This window comes from Marmota monax, unplaced genomic scaffold, assembly GCF_021218885.2.
Source record: "Marmota monax isolate L192 unplaced genomic scaffold, Marmota_monax_Labrador192_F-V1.1 WCK01_AAM20220418_F8-fsc00018, whole genome shotgun sequence".
Lineage (NCBI taxonomy): Eukaryota > Metazoa > Chordata > Mammalia > Rodentia > Sciuridae > Marmota > Marmota monax.
Genome location: NW_026692201.1, coordinates 22,301,814 through 22,318,428, shown reverse-complemented (window position 1 = coordinate 22,318,428; position 16,615 = coordinate 22,301,814).

Here is a 16,615-nt window from a genome sequence, read left to right as displayed (position 1 = left end):
GAGAATCTTAATAAATTTACAGAGAACATGGAGAACCAGATTTGGGAATAGGGTAAGAACGAGACTAGGAATATCTGACCATCATGGCAATACCCCTGGAATGCATGAACTTCAACTATTGCTTTCAACTATTGCTTTCAGCTCAAGAGTCAATTAACCAGGAAAGTTCAGCTTTCCCATCTGAGATCATTTGCCCTTTTCTTGGCTTACACAGCACAAGAGGGTAAGAACCCAGTACTTCTCCAGGAGGAGTGAAAAGAGGCTTGATTTACTATCCCCATTTCCCCAGGACTACATTGGACAGAAGAGAGATAACACCCAAAAAAGAAATCCAGATGATGAAAAGGAGAAGAATAAATTCCAGAAAATCTAGGGAGCTACTTGTGTCCACTATAAATTGCGTGTAATCTAGTGGATAAGGCAGGATTATAAATGAAAACTATCAGAGAATAAAGGCTCTTTCACAAACTAACCCATTCTTTTTCACTAAAGAGGTATTGGTGGTGTCTGGATGTCAATTTACCTTTTTCTAGGTATGAATATAATCCTGGCATTTGCCAAGCTGTCATGGATAATGGCTTATTTTGTAGTCAAGTAGTCACATTTACAAAGTTTTCATATAAAAAAGGCCCTAAATCTCTAGATACGCCATTTAAAAAAAATTTTTTTAAACATTTAATTTGTTTTTGAAGCCTACATAAAATTAACACATCCATTGCTCTCCACCTTCCTCTCAGACAAAGCACCAGAAATATATGTGAATTAGTTCATATATGGATAATCTTGTGAACTTCTGACTATAAAGCAGCTGAAAAAGGCCAAAATATTTCATCTTAATCATTCTTTTCTCTATATATAGATAGTTCCTTTCTTTGGAAAGGAATAGAGATAAAATGATAGTCACTCATCCTTTTCGGAACAAGAGTATGCAAAAATTACATATCATGGTGCCAGGGGACATGCTTCAGAGTGTCCAAAAGAGTATTTGCTGCTCCAATATAGTCGATTTTTGCCACTTACAAATGCAGATCCAGGAATGCCAGATCCTCCATGGTTTCAAAAGAAACTGAAATTCCCGATCTTTATGTGAAATCTTCTATAAACTTTGGGGTTTAGGATCATTTATGGTTTTGTTTGCATTTGAATATCTAAACACTGAGCCAGAACCTTTAAAAAATAATAATTTTTTTGAGCACAATACAGGCCAAATAAAACACCTAAGTGTGACCTCTGATCTCCATTCCAAATACCTTCCAGGTATAGAATGTAGCAGAGATCACCATCTTCCAGGTGTGATCAGACCCCAGTAGAGATGCCTGTATCCCTTGATTTCTTTCATGTCTCTAATAACACAACCCTGTCTTTTCCCTCATGGGAACCAAAGGAAGTTCTACATCAAAGACATATGATTCTCTGAGAATTCCCTTCATACTCCATCCACAAGCAAAATGATGAACACTTTTGGAGTGATTTCAAAATGACATTTTCCAGTGAAGCTATGGAAGTGTCCTGGCTTGCTGCTCCCTGTACACTATCTAGAAACACAATGGGAGTTTTGTGAAACTGTTTAGGGAGAGACCACCAGGCTGATTGGAGCAGGTGATACGCAACACATGAACCCACCTAAATGAAACACTTCCGCAATGACTCAAAAGAAGAAATACTATAGTGAAATGGGGCGGTGTGGGGAGGGGGGTGCATAGTTAGAAAGGAGGCCCCCATTTTTCAGTACTGGGACTTGAACCCAGGGCCTCAAACATTCTAGGCAAGTGTTCTAGCACTGAGCTACATTCACAATCCTTTTTATTTTTTTGAAACAGAGTCTTGCTCTGTTGCCTAGGCTGGCCTCAAACCCTTGCTCCTCCTGCCTATAGCACCTTGAGTTGCTGAATTATGGGCATGCACCACCATGCTGGCTCTATGAAGTCCCTTCTTAATTTCTCAGGCTCAACTTTCTTCCAGATTCCTTCCTTGTTATTTTAGTTGTATGGATTGGCTTCTGAGCACCATGAACTTGAGGCTTCATGTAAGACAAAATGGACAAAAAATGCTATGTATGTGTGAATTTCCAGAAGGAACTGAGAAAAATTTTTACAGAATATGCTCAGAGAATCAGTTAGCCAGTGGAGATTTATGTAAATATTTTTAAAGGTATTTTTAAGTGACCTAATCCAGACAACTGGGCTTCCTTTTGCATTTTCCCCTCCAAACAGTGGAAGCTTTATTCACAATCTCTGTGTAAAAGGAACATGTTTTTTCTATCCCCTGGTTAGGGAACTGTAGAATCATTTCCTTTCTACAATGCAAATGCACTTACTTCGTGTGAATAGCAAACCATAATCATGAAAGGGAACAATAGGGCACTGCCCTGAGAGAGTATGTTTCATCCTCTCAAAACTTTTATAAATGTTAACCAGTTAATTGATAGGTGAAGTTGACCTGTAAAACAAAATGTGAAAACTAAAGCTGAAGATATTTAAAAGCTCTCTGTACAAAGAGATTCAGTGTCTGAGTCTGAATTAGAACTTGGACCTTCCTAACAGGAGTTCAGAGATTCAACTCATATAAACATTTGAAAGGTCAGCTGTTCATCAAAAACTTTTCCAACTACAGCAAATGTATCCTTATTAAGTTTCTCTTGCAAAAGTTCCAAGGTGCTGAACACTCATCCATTGCCACCAATAATTAACAATCCCCAAAAGCCCAAATACAGAGAATTTTTTGCTGGCAATTTGAAACTTCAGACTATCTTAGCATCAAAGCATGTGGGAATGGGAAAAAGGGAGGCTAGGAAAAAAGACTTCAAGCTGAGAATTTTTCTTGAGATTGATCCTTCTCTGTTTCAATCAGGTTTGCAGCAAGAAGAAATGAAGCCCTTCCAATAAGGACTTTGTGCTTCCTAGAAATGGGAAGAAAAGTTTTTTTAAAAGCAAAACAATACTACTGGTGTATTAGTTAAAATATCCAACAAAACTTAGAATTAAAAATAGGCACTATAGCCATTCCTTATTCTATCTAGTAAACTTTGATTTGAATATATCTATCTACTCAAAGTTTAGTGACTTCAGAAAATTACCTGAGCTCCTCATCTACTATGAATTTTTTTCCCTCACATTCTTTTTGCACATCCCACATGAAAAATCACAAGCCTAATTTAAACAATACTATTTATTGTGGGACTTGAGAACTGAATAGCTACCAGCTCTAAAAGGTTTCCCTGAGTCTCACACCCACATGCTCTCTTATAACTAGTTTCTACATGGCCGTGTTTAATCCCACAGGGTTATATGATGAGCTATGTGGAACATCAGCAAGAAGGCAGGACTACATACAGCAGGATTTAACCTCTATGTCAAACACAAGATAAACCTGAAACAAACGGTAGGCCTAAATGTAAAAAAGCATTAAACTTCTAAAGAAGAAATCTTTATGACATTGGGTTAGGGGAAAATTTCTTAAGACAAAAAACACAAAAAAGAAAACATGAATTAAATAAATAAATAAGTAACCCTTTTAATCTCCAAAAGAACAATTAAGATGACAAAAATGCAATTCATGGACAGTCAGAAAATATTTGCAAAATATATATTTGATAAAGGGCTTATATCCAGGGTTGTTATACACCATCAAGTGTTGTTATATGTTCATATGTTTATGCCATTCAATAAGAAGCTACAGAATCCAATTTTTTTTAAGAGCAAAAAGTTTGAATAGGCAATCCCAGAAGAGGGTAGGCAGATGGTTGATGAGTTCAGAAAAGACGCTCAACACCATTAGTCATCAAGAAATTGTGAATTAAAATCAGAGTTACCACTGTGATTTTAGAATAGCTAAAGTTAAAAAGACTTGCAACACCAGGTGTTGTCAAGGATGGAAGCAACCAGAATTCTAATACATCACTAGAGAAATACAACACAGTAGAGCCATATGGAAAAACAGAATAGCAGTGTCTTGTAAAGCTAAACATAGATTTATCATATAACTCAGGAAACCTACTCCTTGATATTTTTCCAAGAGAAATTAAAGCATATTTCCACACAAAGAATATTCATAGCAGGTCTATTCATAATCATCAAAAATGAGAAACAACCCAAATGCCCATCAACTGATAAATGCATAAACAAATCAAATGTAGCTATAAAATGAAATACTACTTATTAATAATTTAAAAACTATGGATAAAAGCAATGCAGATAAATCTCAAAAGGTATATATTAAGCAAAACAATCTAGATTCTAAATACTACCATACTGTATGATTCTACCTGTAGGACATTCTGGAAAAGGCAAAACTATAGTAACAGAAAGCAAATCAATGGCTTTCTGTCACTATATTTAGAACACCCTTTTGATTTTTTTTGTTTGTTTGTTTGTTTGTTTGTTCTTGCTTTTTTTTTTTTTTTTTTAAAGAAGGAAGGCCTCTCCTGAGTTGATAAAACTCACTATGCAAACTAGGAGTGAGGAAAAGAGAAAATGCAAAGGGCATGGGGTACTTTCTTTCTTTCTAGAGTGAAATAATTTATATCATGATTGTGTTGGAGGTTATGTAGCTATATATAATTACCAAAATTAATCAAGCCATACACTTAAATGAGTGAAATTTATTATATATAATAAATAAATGAAGCTAAAAAGAGAAATCTCTATTTCAGGAATCAGAATCTCTATATTCATTTACTCTTGTTCTACAAAAATCTTGCTCTTTGGAAAAATCTGAGTACTTATCTTTGCAATATCATAACAGCTTCAAGGTTTCATTTCAGAAGGAACCCATTAAATATTTTATATGTGTGATTTGTTTTGATGTTTGTTCAGGTTAATAAGACACATCAGAAAACTGAACGGTGATTTGACTTCTTCCTTTGTCATCTTTAGAACACCATTTTTTTTTTTTTTTGAGAGGAAAGACCTCTCCTGAAGTTGCTAAAACTCACTATGCAGGGGCTGGGGATGTGGCTCAAGTGGTAGCACGCTTGCCTGGCATGCACAGGGCTCTGGGTTCGATTCTCAGCACCACATAAAAAAATTAAAAAAATAAATAAAAGATGTTGTGTCCACTGAAAACTAAAAAAAAAATATATATATATATATATATATATATATATATATATAAAAAAATTCTCTCTCTCTCTCTCTCTAAAAAAAAAAAAAAAAAAAAAAAACTCACTATGCAAAGCAATTTAACAAGCTTCCATTCAGTGTCTGCTACCTTGAACTCTGGAACCAAACTGTTGGGTTTAAATTAAGGCCTGTCACTTCATAGTGTGACCTTACCATACTCCAGTTTCCCCATCCAGGAATCCTCATAGGGTTATTCCAAGGATTCAGATGAGCTAATATGTTAAGCGTTGAGAACGGGGCTTTGCACATAATCAGCTTGCCATTATTATGTTGTGTGAGATGCTAAAACTACAGAGAGATAAAATAGGGTTTGCTTTTGTCGTTTGTTTTGATGAGCTCACAGTTTGGTAGAGAGAGAACAAACTAATAGCAACCTGTCAAAAGAGACACAAAGAGAGAAATGTTTTAAGTACTCTGAGAGCGCAGCAAGGGGAGATTGTCAAGGAACCCTACAAAGAACAACTAGGTTTTAGAGGAAAAAAAGTAGTTCTTAAAGCCTGAAAAGAATAAAAAAAACATGTCTGCTACATGCTGTATAATATGCTACGTAATTTACACAGGCCATTTCTCTTGTAATTGTGGCAATAACCCCACAAAGCACGTACTACAGGGCCTATTTTGCACATGAGGAATCCAAGTGTCAGAGATTGTGAATCGCTTGCCTGAGGTCACAAAACTAGTACTGTACATGCCTTACACAATGATCCAAATTTGGCCCTTCTGACTGCGAAACCAGAGCAAACAGGATAGCAAAGCATGCAGTGAGTTGAGGAAAGCACGAAGAGTTCAGTGTGACTACAATATAAAGTTAGAAAGAGCAGGACGTGGAGTCCTGTAACCATTTCTCCTGTCTCAAACAGGAGACTTCATTTCTGTACTCTGAGGAGGAAGGCTTTTAAGGCCTACTGTTTCCAATAGATTTTCCCTTCCTTTGTGAGATCTTGATATCCATGGCAGAGGTTTCTTAAAGTGTTGTTAGTGACCATAAGTATCTGAAGCCCTGGGAAATTTATTAGAAATACAAATTTTCTAGGTACACACAAGCACATGGAAACAGAATCTTTTTGATCTGGGCCCTGAACTTGCCTATTTAACAATTTTTCATATATAGAAAAGTTTGAAAACCCCCATAGAATGCAGGTTTTCTCAGATCCCTGCCTCTCAGGTCTCCAAGAGCCAACTAAGCTCTCAAACCTCAGTGTACATATAAATCACCTGAGAATCAACATTCAGATTGTGATTCAGTCAGTTAGGGGAATGAGAGGGACTGAATTTCTGCCAGGGGCTGTGGACAGCACTGGTCCACAGACCACACTTGGAGACACAGGGTTGAAGAATATCCTGTCCAAATTTCTTCTCCTTTTCAACCATCCTTCTTGCTCTTGTGTTTATCTCCAGACTACTTCTCCAGGTGGACTGCACTTTAAAACAACCTTCTATTTATTTACTGTCTAAAAATTTTGTGCATTTGCCGAGAGGCAATGATCAAGCTATTTTATTCATTTACTTGTCATTGAAAAATAATCCTTCTTAAACTTTTTTTCTTTGATGTCTGAAACTGTATCCTGAAATTCTGGGAGGGCCTAAGAGGTCAAGCTGATAGTATACAAAATAGAGGGATTGATGATAATATGAGGTATGCAAAAATTGACCTTTTCTTATGGTATAATGCATATCATTCATAACATCAGTCATGGGGACCAATTAACATTTTCTTCAGCACAGTCTTTTAAATAACATAATGAAATCAACAGGGTTGCCATCTCTGTACTCATCAAGGATTGACTAAGGAGGATTCTTAGTCAGAATGAATCTCCTTATTTAGAACCTAAGGAGCCTAAGCATTCAGGTCTCCTGTGCAGACATGCTCTGGAAGCCTCTCCTTGCTGGCACTCCTGCAGGGAAGAAGCTGTGTGCAGCTGACTGCCAAGGCTTCAGCTCTCTGGCACCAGGCAATGGCAAAAGCCACTCCCGCTGAAAGGCATCCTTTGCACTCAGGGTGAGAATGGTTGCTTTAGAAAATGGCTGTAAGTTCCTAATGCCTTTTTCTGTGTGCTATCACGATTTTAAAGCACTAATCCTTGATCCTTTTCAAGGTCCCTACTTCACATCTTTGCAGTGCCTTTCTTAATGTGTGTCCATTAACCTAGACTCATTCTTGGCTTTGCAATTCAGTTACTTTACCTCTGTGGTTAAAACTCTTCTGTCAGTTATTCCCACTTAATTCAGATGAATTAAATAGGCACTTTCAGAAAGGTGCTACATTACCCACTCTATTATCAAATGGACAGTAGTACTGCATGCCAAGGGTTCCCTAGAGGCAATAGTCTTATTTTATTTGATGAATTTTAGGTGATTAAAATATATTTTGAACTGAAACTCCACATATTTTCTCCAAAGTCTTAGTCCTAGACTAAAAAGGAACGTATCATTCAAATATCTAACATTGTTTTTAAGAAACATGCCATCAATGGAAAGATAAATCTACAATTTGGGAAAACTGAAATTAAGACACTCTTTGTTACTTAATATGCCATTCTAGATGGAGTCACCCATGCCAAGGATGATTCTTGGAAAATAATTACAATTCAGTTTTCTCCATTTTCTTTCTTGGCTTTTCTCCCTTTCTACTTCTCCCCTCACCAGAGTTATTCATTCATTTAATAATTTTTCTTGAAAACCGACTATGTGTCATACAGTGTTAGGTTCTAGTTATATAACTTAAAATAAATGAAATAGAGTCCCTGCTCTCACATAATGAAAGAAAGAGAAATAAACAATTATAACATAATGTGTTCCGTTCTTGATTTAAAGTGGTTACCAACCAATTCCCGCCACAATTGGATGTTTAGCGCAGCTTAGTAGGTTGATTTGCAAGGCTGGTTATTTCTTTTCATACAAGATCACTATGCCTGCAATTTGTGTAGTTGCCACTAACGGAGACAATAGAGTCTTGGATTAAATAATATACAGTAGCCCCCTTATCTGTTACTGTATCTCAGTGTGCTCAATAAGACTCATTTTGCTTAATAGTGGCCCCACAAGAGTAGTGATGCTGGTAATTCAAATATGCCAAAGAGAAGCTGCAAAGTGCAGCTTTAAGTAAAAAGGTAAAAGTACAATAAGATATTTCAAGAGAGAAAGAGAGCACGTTCACCTAACTTTTCTTATAATTGTTGTTTTGTTATGACTTATTATTGTTAATCTCTTTCTATGCCTATTTTATAAATTAAACCAAATATGTTTAAATTTGTATGTGTAGAAAAAAATATAGTTCTCGTATGTACATTCCATGTATGTATTATATGTCAAAATACATTCTGCTGTCATGTATGACTAAAAAAAAATAAAAATAAATCGTATGGTTAGAAAAAAATATAGTCCTCAAATGTAACTTTCAAATATAAGGTGAGGGTCAGGAAACTGCTATATTCCCACTGACTTTCCCCATACATACCTCTCAGAACATTTAGCATACAATTCAGTTTTTCTTTTTGTATAAAAGAAGTTTTTACTAAACTGAATGATATAAATAGAAAATTATCCATGGACAATGCTTATCATAAAAATCTCAATAACTATATTATTATTGTTGTAGTCGTTGTTGTTGTTGTTATTATTATTATTATTTTGACAGAATCTCACTGTGTTAACCCTATCCAGGCTGGTCTCAAACTCCTGAGTTCAAGTGATCCTCCTGCCTCAGCCTTCCTAGATGCTGCTTCTTTGTTGTTGTTGTTGTTTTATTTTGTGGTGCTGGGGATTGAACCCAGGCCCTCATGCTGCTATTCAAGTGCTCTACTACTGAGCTACATCCCTAAGCCTGAAATTCAGGATAAAAGAAATTTAAAACCATACAAATAATTTGGTCCCTTTGAACACATGATCTTATTTATTTATTTATTTATTTATTAGTTGTAGATGGACAGAATGCCTTTACTTTATTTGTTTATTTTTATGTGGTGCTAAGGATTGAACCCAGTGCTTCATGCATATTAGGCAAGCACTCTGCCGCTGAGCTACAGCCCCAGCCCAGAACACATGATCTTTATTCCTGTCAGTACTTGTTCATCTTAACAGTTTTGCTTCTTATCCTTTCTTATGATATAATAAGAAATATATATTTGGTCCTTTTCCCCAGTTCCCGAAACAGCTTCTAAATAAAACAATAGAAATTTCCTAAAGAAATAAGAGTGAGAAAACATCTTTTGTCATTAATATCAAACCATCTCTAACCATACCTGAGTCTATGCTGAGGACACTTGGTGGATGGGGGCTGGTTGCCAGAGGAATCTACCATGTGATTGAAAGGGTAAATCTTTCACCCCCATTCCCAGGGATAGAGTGGGGCTGGAGGTTAAGGCAAACACCAGTTAATTAACCATACCTACAAAACGGAACTTACATAAAAACCCTAAACAAAGAGACTGGGAGATCATTTGGGGTTGGTAAATGTATCCACTAGCCAACAGGGTGACATCCCAAACTCCATGGGTCCAAAACATTCTGGACCCTTCTGGATCTTGCCCTGCATACCTGTTCATCTGACTGTTTATTTATATCCTTTATAAAATCCCCTATAATAAACTAGTATTCATGTTTCCCTGAGTTCTGTGAGCAGTCACAGCAGATTTTTGAACCAGAGGAGGGGAATGGGTCATAGAGCCAAACTGTACAGAAGCATCTATAATACGCTGTTTGCAATGGCATCTAAAGTGGGGGACAGTCTTGTGGGATTGAACTCCAACCTGTGGGGTATGCCATAAATCTGGAAAGTTAGAATTGAATTGAATCATTGATGTGCTGTTGGTGTCTGAAGTGAATAGGAGAAATTCCTGGTGTGGAAAACCCACACATTTGGTGTCCTAAGTGTTGTGAGTAGAGCAACCATATTCCATTAGGTCCGAACAGAAGATTTTCCCTGACTTAACTTTTTTTAAAATATTTTTTTAGTTGTAGTTGGACACAATGCCTTTATTTTATTTATTGTTATGTGGTGTTGAGGATGGAACCCAGCGCCTCGCACGTGCTAGGTGAGTGCTCTACCACTGAGCCACAACTCCAGCCCCCTGACTTAACTTTTTAAAATAGAAACATCTGGGTTATACTCACCGGATCATGCTTTGGAGCTACTGAGTGACATCTCATCTTTGACCTTAATCCCTGGGATTAGACATCTTTTTAACCATCTGGGTCCCTCATTGCCTAGATGGGCCTCATTCTCCCACCCTGTATCCCTGGAACTACTTGCACTCACCTCCTTACATGGAAGGTGCTCCATCTTCACAGACGCCCTCTCTTCCCAGTCTTGGCCTAATTCTTTATCCCTCAGCTGGAATAAAAAGAGCAGGAGGCTAAGTGACATGACTGTAAGGAAACTGACAAGTCATCATCTCTTCAAATTAGGAAAAATCCTGACCCTTGCCCACCCCTCCAGATCACTCCAAGCCTTCTTCTGAATAGCCCATTTGTTTGAGAGGTGATTTTATAGTAAGATTACTATAACTATGATTTGTGTATTAAAATCTTACTGTATCAAAGAATTTTTTTTTTTTGTACCAGGTATTGGACTCAGGGGCACTTAACTGCTGAGCCACTTCCCTAGCCCTTTTCTTTTTTTTATTTTGAGATAGGGTCTCACTGACTTGCTCAGGGCCTCACTAAATTGCTGAGGCTGACTGAATTTGTGATCCTCCTGCCTCAGCCTCCCAAGCTACTGGCATTACAGGCATGCTCCACCACACCTGATTTTTACTAATTTTTTTAAAACTACATCTTGATATATCTCAAAAGGATTTGAGAAGATTTACAAATTAAACTGTAAGATCACCAAAAATGTCATAAAGGTAAAAAGAGGAAAAGAGAGAAAACCTGATAATACTGAGAACCAGCTAACCCCACCATTGAAATTTGAGGAAATTAACCTTATAGACCATCTATAACCTTGAACAGTGTTTATCTGGTGTTGTGTATAATGGTTCCCACCTCCTACCCCTGCCTTTTACTACACCGTGTGTTCTTTGGGAACTAGAGATGGACTTTAGCCTCCTTTTTTTAATCAAGAGGTCTTTGCAAAGTGCTGGACACAAGCTGGATTTTCAGTAATAGTTTGCTGAATTCACTCTGGGGATTTCTAAATTTTCTCTGTCTTTTTTTCCCCCTCTATGTCTTTTAAGAGCTGTGCTTTTTTTTTTCTTTCTAGCGTTTTAATATGGAATTTAAATATATTAAAATAGAACCACTTTTAAGATTCAATTTTAGGTGGCTTTCTTTCCTATGATATTAAGATGTTTATAAGAAAATTTAGATGTGACTCTTCCTAAAGTACTTTGCATTTTTTAAAGGTTGAGGGAAATACCTTCTCCTTTCTGTACCTTTTTCAGTTTTCTGCTACAGAATGTCCTCACATAACCCTTCCACCCACCAGGCAACCCTGCCACATAGGTGTGCGGAGAGCACCATCTTCAAGCCAGTGTCACGCTTTCCTACCCTTCCTGCCACTGCTCCCTCTAACTCTTCTTAAGGACATCGCTCTTGCTCTACTGAGAAACACCAACGAATGAAGAATTCAAGAGATTTCCATTACTTCTTGGAGAATGACTGCTGTCAAACAACACTTGTAAATTTTATAGCATACAATTTATCTTAGACTCTCACAGCCTCATCAACATTTTCTAGAAAATTTCAAACTACAAGGAAAAATTTTAATGCCTTTCAATATTCAATCTATCTTTTGAAAGTGTAAACTTCTTATCAAAGCCAAAGCTTATTACATTTACTCCTTTTTTTAAGTCCTATAACTTGTTCTTTTATTTTTTAATATCAAAACCAGTTTTATTCTTTATCCACAGTTTCATTGTTGCATTATAGTTATGCATAACTATGGGATTTGTTGTTACATATTCACACATGCACACAATATAACAATATAATTTGGCCAATATCACTCCCCAGCACCTCCTCCCTCCCTCTCCACCTCCTACCCCTTGGTCTCTTTCCTAATTCAAATATCATTAACATGTTTCCTCAACAAGCATGCTATAAAATGTCATAATTCCTAATCCTTGATTGGTTTAATTATTAATACATCTTTAAATATTTCTGCCCTCCAAATGTTAACAAAAATATTTTTATTGAAAAACAATTGATTTTATGTTCACCTTTGGGAACTTTCTATAACACCGATTTTTGTGTTTTATTCATACATATTCTTCTAAGCACCTAGACCAATGCTTTTCACACACACACACACACACACACACACACACACACACACACAGAAAAGGAGACTAATCAAATATTTGTGAATACAAAGCAATACTCTTTCTCTCTTGACCCATCATTATTATCCTCACTACTGAGCAGTCTCTCATAAAGCCTTCCCTTATACCTTAGCAGTTGCTTGAGGAGATGTTATTCATTTTGGTAAAGTAATGTAATAAGACATAGGAAATTCTCCCATAAGAGCATAAGCTTTTAAGCCACCAAAGGACAGCTGCATTCTGGGGCTCATCACACTAGCATGGTCTTGAATGAAAATTAAGCAGAAAGCATGTAGGAAACCCCAGATTATCTCCCTACTACCCTCAGCCTACCTTGTTCCCTTCTTAATCTGCATTTGATTTAAGCAGCTAAAAGAAAAGAATTCAAAAAAGGTTTAAATTGCAAGAAAAATGATGACCAGTTGCAAATTAAAGGCTATATATCCGAAGGAACTTAAATAATTCTGTCAGGGGGAAAAATAAAGAGGACAAATTGTCATAAATGAAACTGGTTGCACACGAGATTTATCAAAAACCAGCCAATGTCTGTACAGTTGGTGGGAGAAGAGGAACTAGTAGTTGAGATCAGAAGTGCTGGGCAGCACAAGGACAGTGTCCAAAAGATACAGTGAACTGGACTCATGTAGATGACAAAATTCATAAAATTGCAATCAGGTAGGCAATGGTTCTATGGCTCAGAGCAACTATAATTATAATGAAAGCAACTTACAAATACTGAGCATTTCTACATATCTGGCACATGTTGTCTCTTTAATTCTTATGATTCTGTGAGTCAAATGTTATTGTTTCCTTGTGTTTAAAATGAAAAAAAAAAAAAAAAGAACTTAGGTAATCAAAGAAACTGAGATGAAGATCAAAGCAGTGGTTAGGTCACTTGCCCAGACTCACCCAGCTAGACAATAGGCCTTACCCTGGGCAGTCGGTGGCTACATAGAACACTTCACTTCACGTCCTTATTGTAGTCTCAGTCAGTGCAGAGAGTCAGAGGAGCAGGCCACAGGAGAAAAGGGCCAGGGTTCAGGCAGTGAGTCAGTGCACAGGTAGTGGCTAAAACACAAGGTAGGCTGCAGATCCAGTGAAGAATTGGAATGTTAGGCTAGTAAACTGAGACAGAAGCCAGCATGTTAGGGGAAGGAAGGAAAGGCTCAAAGAGAGGGATCATGTAGCACTCACCCCTGGCACACTGTATATAACCCACATGTGGTGGGACATATGCTGGGTGCAAGAGAATAGACTAAGGCCATCGTTGCACTTCCAGGCCTGGGTAGGACTGTCACAAGGGAGAGGCTGAGCTGCAGAGGGATTTGGGGGAGGTAGTGCTGATCAGATACCGCTGCAACTCATACAGCCCACCAGCCCAGGAGTCAAACTAAAGCAACTTAAGAAGAGACTGTAAAGACATGGATGTTGCCCATGAATTTCAGTCAGTGCTTCTAATTAATAAGGGCTAGTCATAGAACTAAATCAGAGCCCTCTGATGCCCTGTAAAAGAATGCATTTTTAGATAAAAGAATGCATTTAAAGTTCAAAACTTTCCCCATTTATTCAGGATAAATCATTCCTTTGGGAAGAATCAATTGTTTAGGTCAAAGGCTCCTGCAATCAATCATCTACAAAGCTTTAGAAAATATATTCCTGGGTGCCACGTCAAACTTACAGAATTAGACTATCAGGTGACAGGGCACAGGAAATTATATGTTTTAAAAGCATTCTGGAGAATTTTGATGATCTGTGTGACTCATCTGCATGAACAAAGGCTGTAAGCAGCATCCATTGGTGAGAATACTCCCCAAGAGTGGCATCTTTTTGCCAGTTCTGACAGGGGCAATGTCATTCCCCTGTTTAGAGCACTTTTGTGGAATTGTCACCTCATTTCATGTCATCAGGTACCTGGGACCCAACCAGCTAGAGCCCTTCACTCAGACAGTAGAGGCTGTTGCATGGTAATGGAATAGGGCCTTAAACTGGGGCTTTCAAACAAAGAGGATTTGTGAACGATCCAGTCAACCATGGATAAGCAGGAAACAGCTTACTAAGTGATTGGATGAAATGGAAACAACACAGCAGCTGTTACACAGAAGTAGGTTTGGGTAGTGACTGAGTGTCCTCTCCTCTAAAGTAATGACAGGTGCTAAGCAGGAGTGGCTAGGCCAATAGCTAGGTTTGTTCCCATTCCCTGGGTCTTGTTCTATCACTTTCCTTTGTCCTGTTCTGTGTGACAGGGATTGGGACAGTGCAGGGCGCAGGGCTGACTTTAAGTTCTAGGAATAGTTTTTTCCCAAGAAGAACACACGTTGAACTGTTGGGTTTTGTTCTAAAATTTTCACAAGCACTATTTCATTGATGAGCCACTTTAGGTCCTCGAGATACCTTAATAGCAATCAAGATACAGAATTTGTTATGATTTACTCTAAGGATCCTTATCTCCCAGCAAGTATGGAGGTTTCTGACACAGTAAATGACAATAAGCTATTTCCACCCCACTTAGAGCAGCTTCGGAGGAGGTTAATTGAAATTATACTCTCAAGGGCTGAGATTAGGTAAAGGATACTGATAAGGTAAAGTTACTGATAATGGCGCAGGGGGTCCTTCCCTGTGACTTGAGTTCTTCACAATCCACTCTGCTGTCTTCCTACGAATGAATAACTCATGTCTGTGGTATCAACTTGATCAGCAACATATTGGCCAAAACAAAGAGGAAGATGCTTCAGAGTTCAACCAGCCTTGCCATCGTCGGCCTTCTTCTGATATTTAAACACAATCTAAATTGCTGAACACCATAATCAATTTAAAGGAGAGAGATTTGGCTCTCCTTAGGCATTTCAAGAAAAAAATGTGGTAACTTTTCTAGAGACATTTTCAATAGGTCCATGTTCAGAAAATAAGGGCAAGGAGAAAGGATTTGCCACAGATTCAAGCAGAGAATATATCACCTTTCAAAGAAGAGTTGTCTAAAATAATCAGTGGTTCAAAGACAAGCTGATCAAGAAAACCTAGTGGGGAAAAACAGCAAACCACACCAAGTGGGTTTGAAAATCAGCACTTCCTACAGCCATGTGGCTGTATTTTCCTCAAAATTCTGTCCTTGTCAAAATGGCTGACCCAAGATACAGTCTAAGTCCAGCCACTTCACCCTTCTCTTGCACAACAGCCTTGGCTTTGGACCAATGTCTCAAAGAGCAGGTAGAAGTTACTGTCCCAGGCAGCTAAATATAGTGAGAGAAATGAAACACCCCCTTTTTTTTTTTTTCTTTTTCAAGCCAAGCAGGACCTTGCAAGAAGCTAAACAAGAATTTGGTTTGCTGGGTAATTTAAACAGCTGAATGGATGAAATGTGTAGCATAATTTGTTCACGAGCTTATAGCCAGTGGAGAATGATATATAACCCTCTGAATTGCTGGTGGTAACAGACAAATCCAAACAATCCATAAAGAACCAGTGTCACATAATTGAAAAATAAAACATGTAAACAAGTTGGCAGCTTCTCTGAGCCTGACTGCTTGCCCAAGCTCTGCACCATAGAGTGAAAAAAAGTCAGGATTTAAGTCAGATGGCCATGGTTCAACTACCAGCTTGCTTTACCTCACTTTACCTCTCTCAGACTGTTTCTTTGTCTGTTACATGCCAATGATAATTATATGTGCCTCACAGGGTTACCATGAGGATTCAGTAATAACAATAACACTTTTACTACTTAAATGTTTGCTGGCATCAGGAAAACTTGCATCACAGCCCTCTTAGAGTTAATATCCTTTTTTCATCCTCTTAGGATGAAGGTGATAAGGCAGAGATGGAATAGAATGTCCCTTAGATCACAAAAATGTCACTCTGTTGTAAAAGGTCTGCAGGCCTCTGTGCCTGCCAACCTTTTCAAGTTTCATCAGTCTCCCAGTGAGTATTGCCAAGGTTCCCCCAACTGGCTCCCTTAGTCATGTATGTGAATCAAACCATTTCTAATGCCCCTCTCTCAATGCCAAAACCTTTGGGAACTCACAGGTATACAGGGTGGATCAGCATGACTACATTATTAGTCAGAGAACAAACATTCCAGGTAAGCAATTTTGTTTTCTCCCAAAGATTAAATCCATTCCCACCTGTGGAGACTAATGGGCTCCAGGGATCTTTCTCTATATATTTAACAATGAGATAACTAAGTGGTAAAGTCAACAATAATCAGAAAGCAGGTGCAAGGAACCAACCAACTTTCTTACA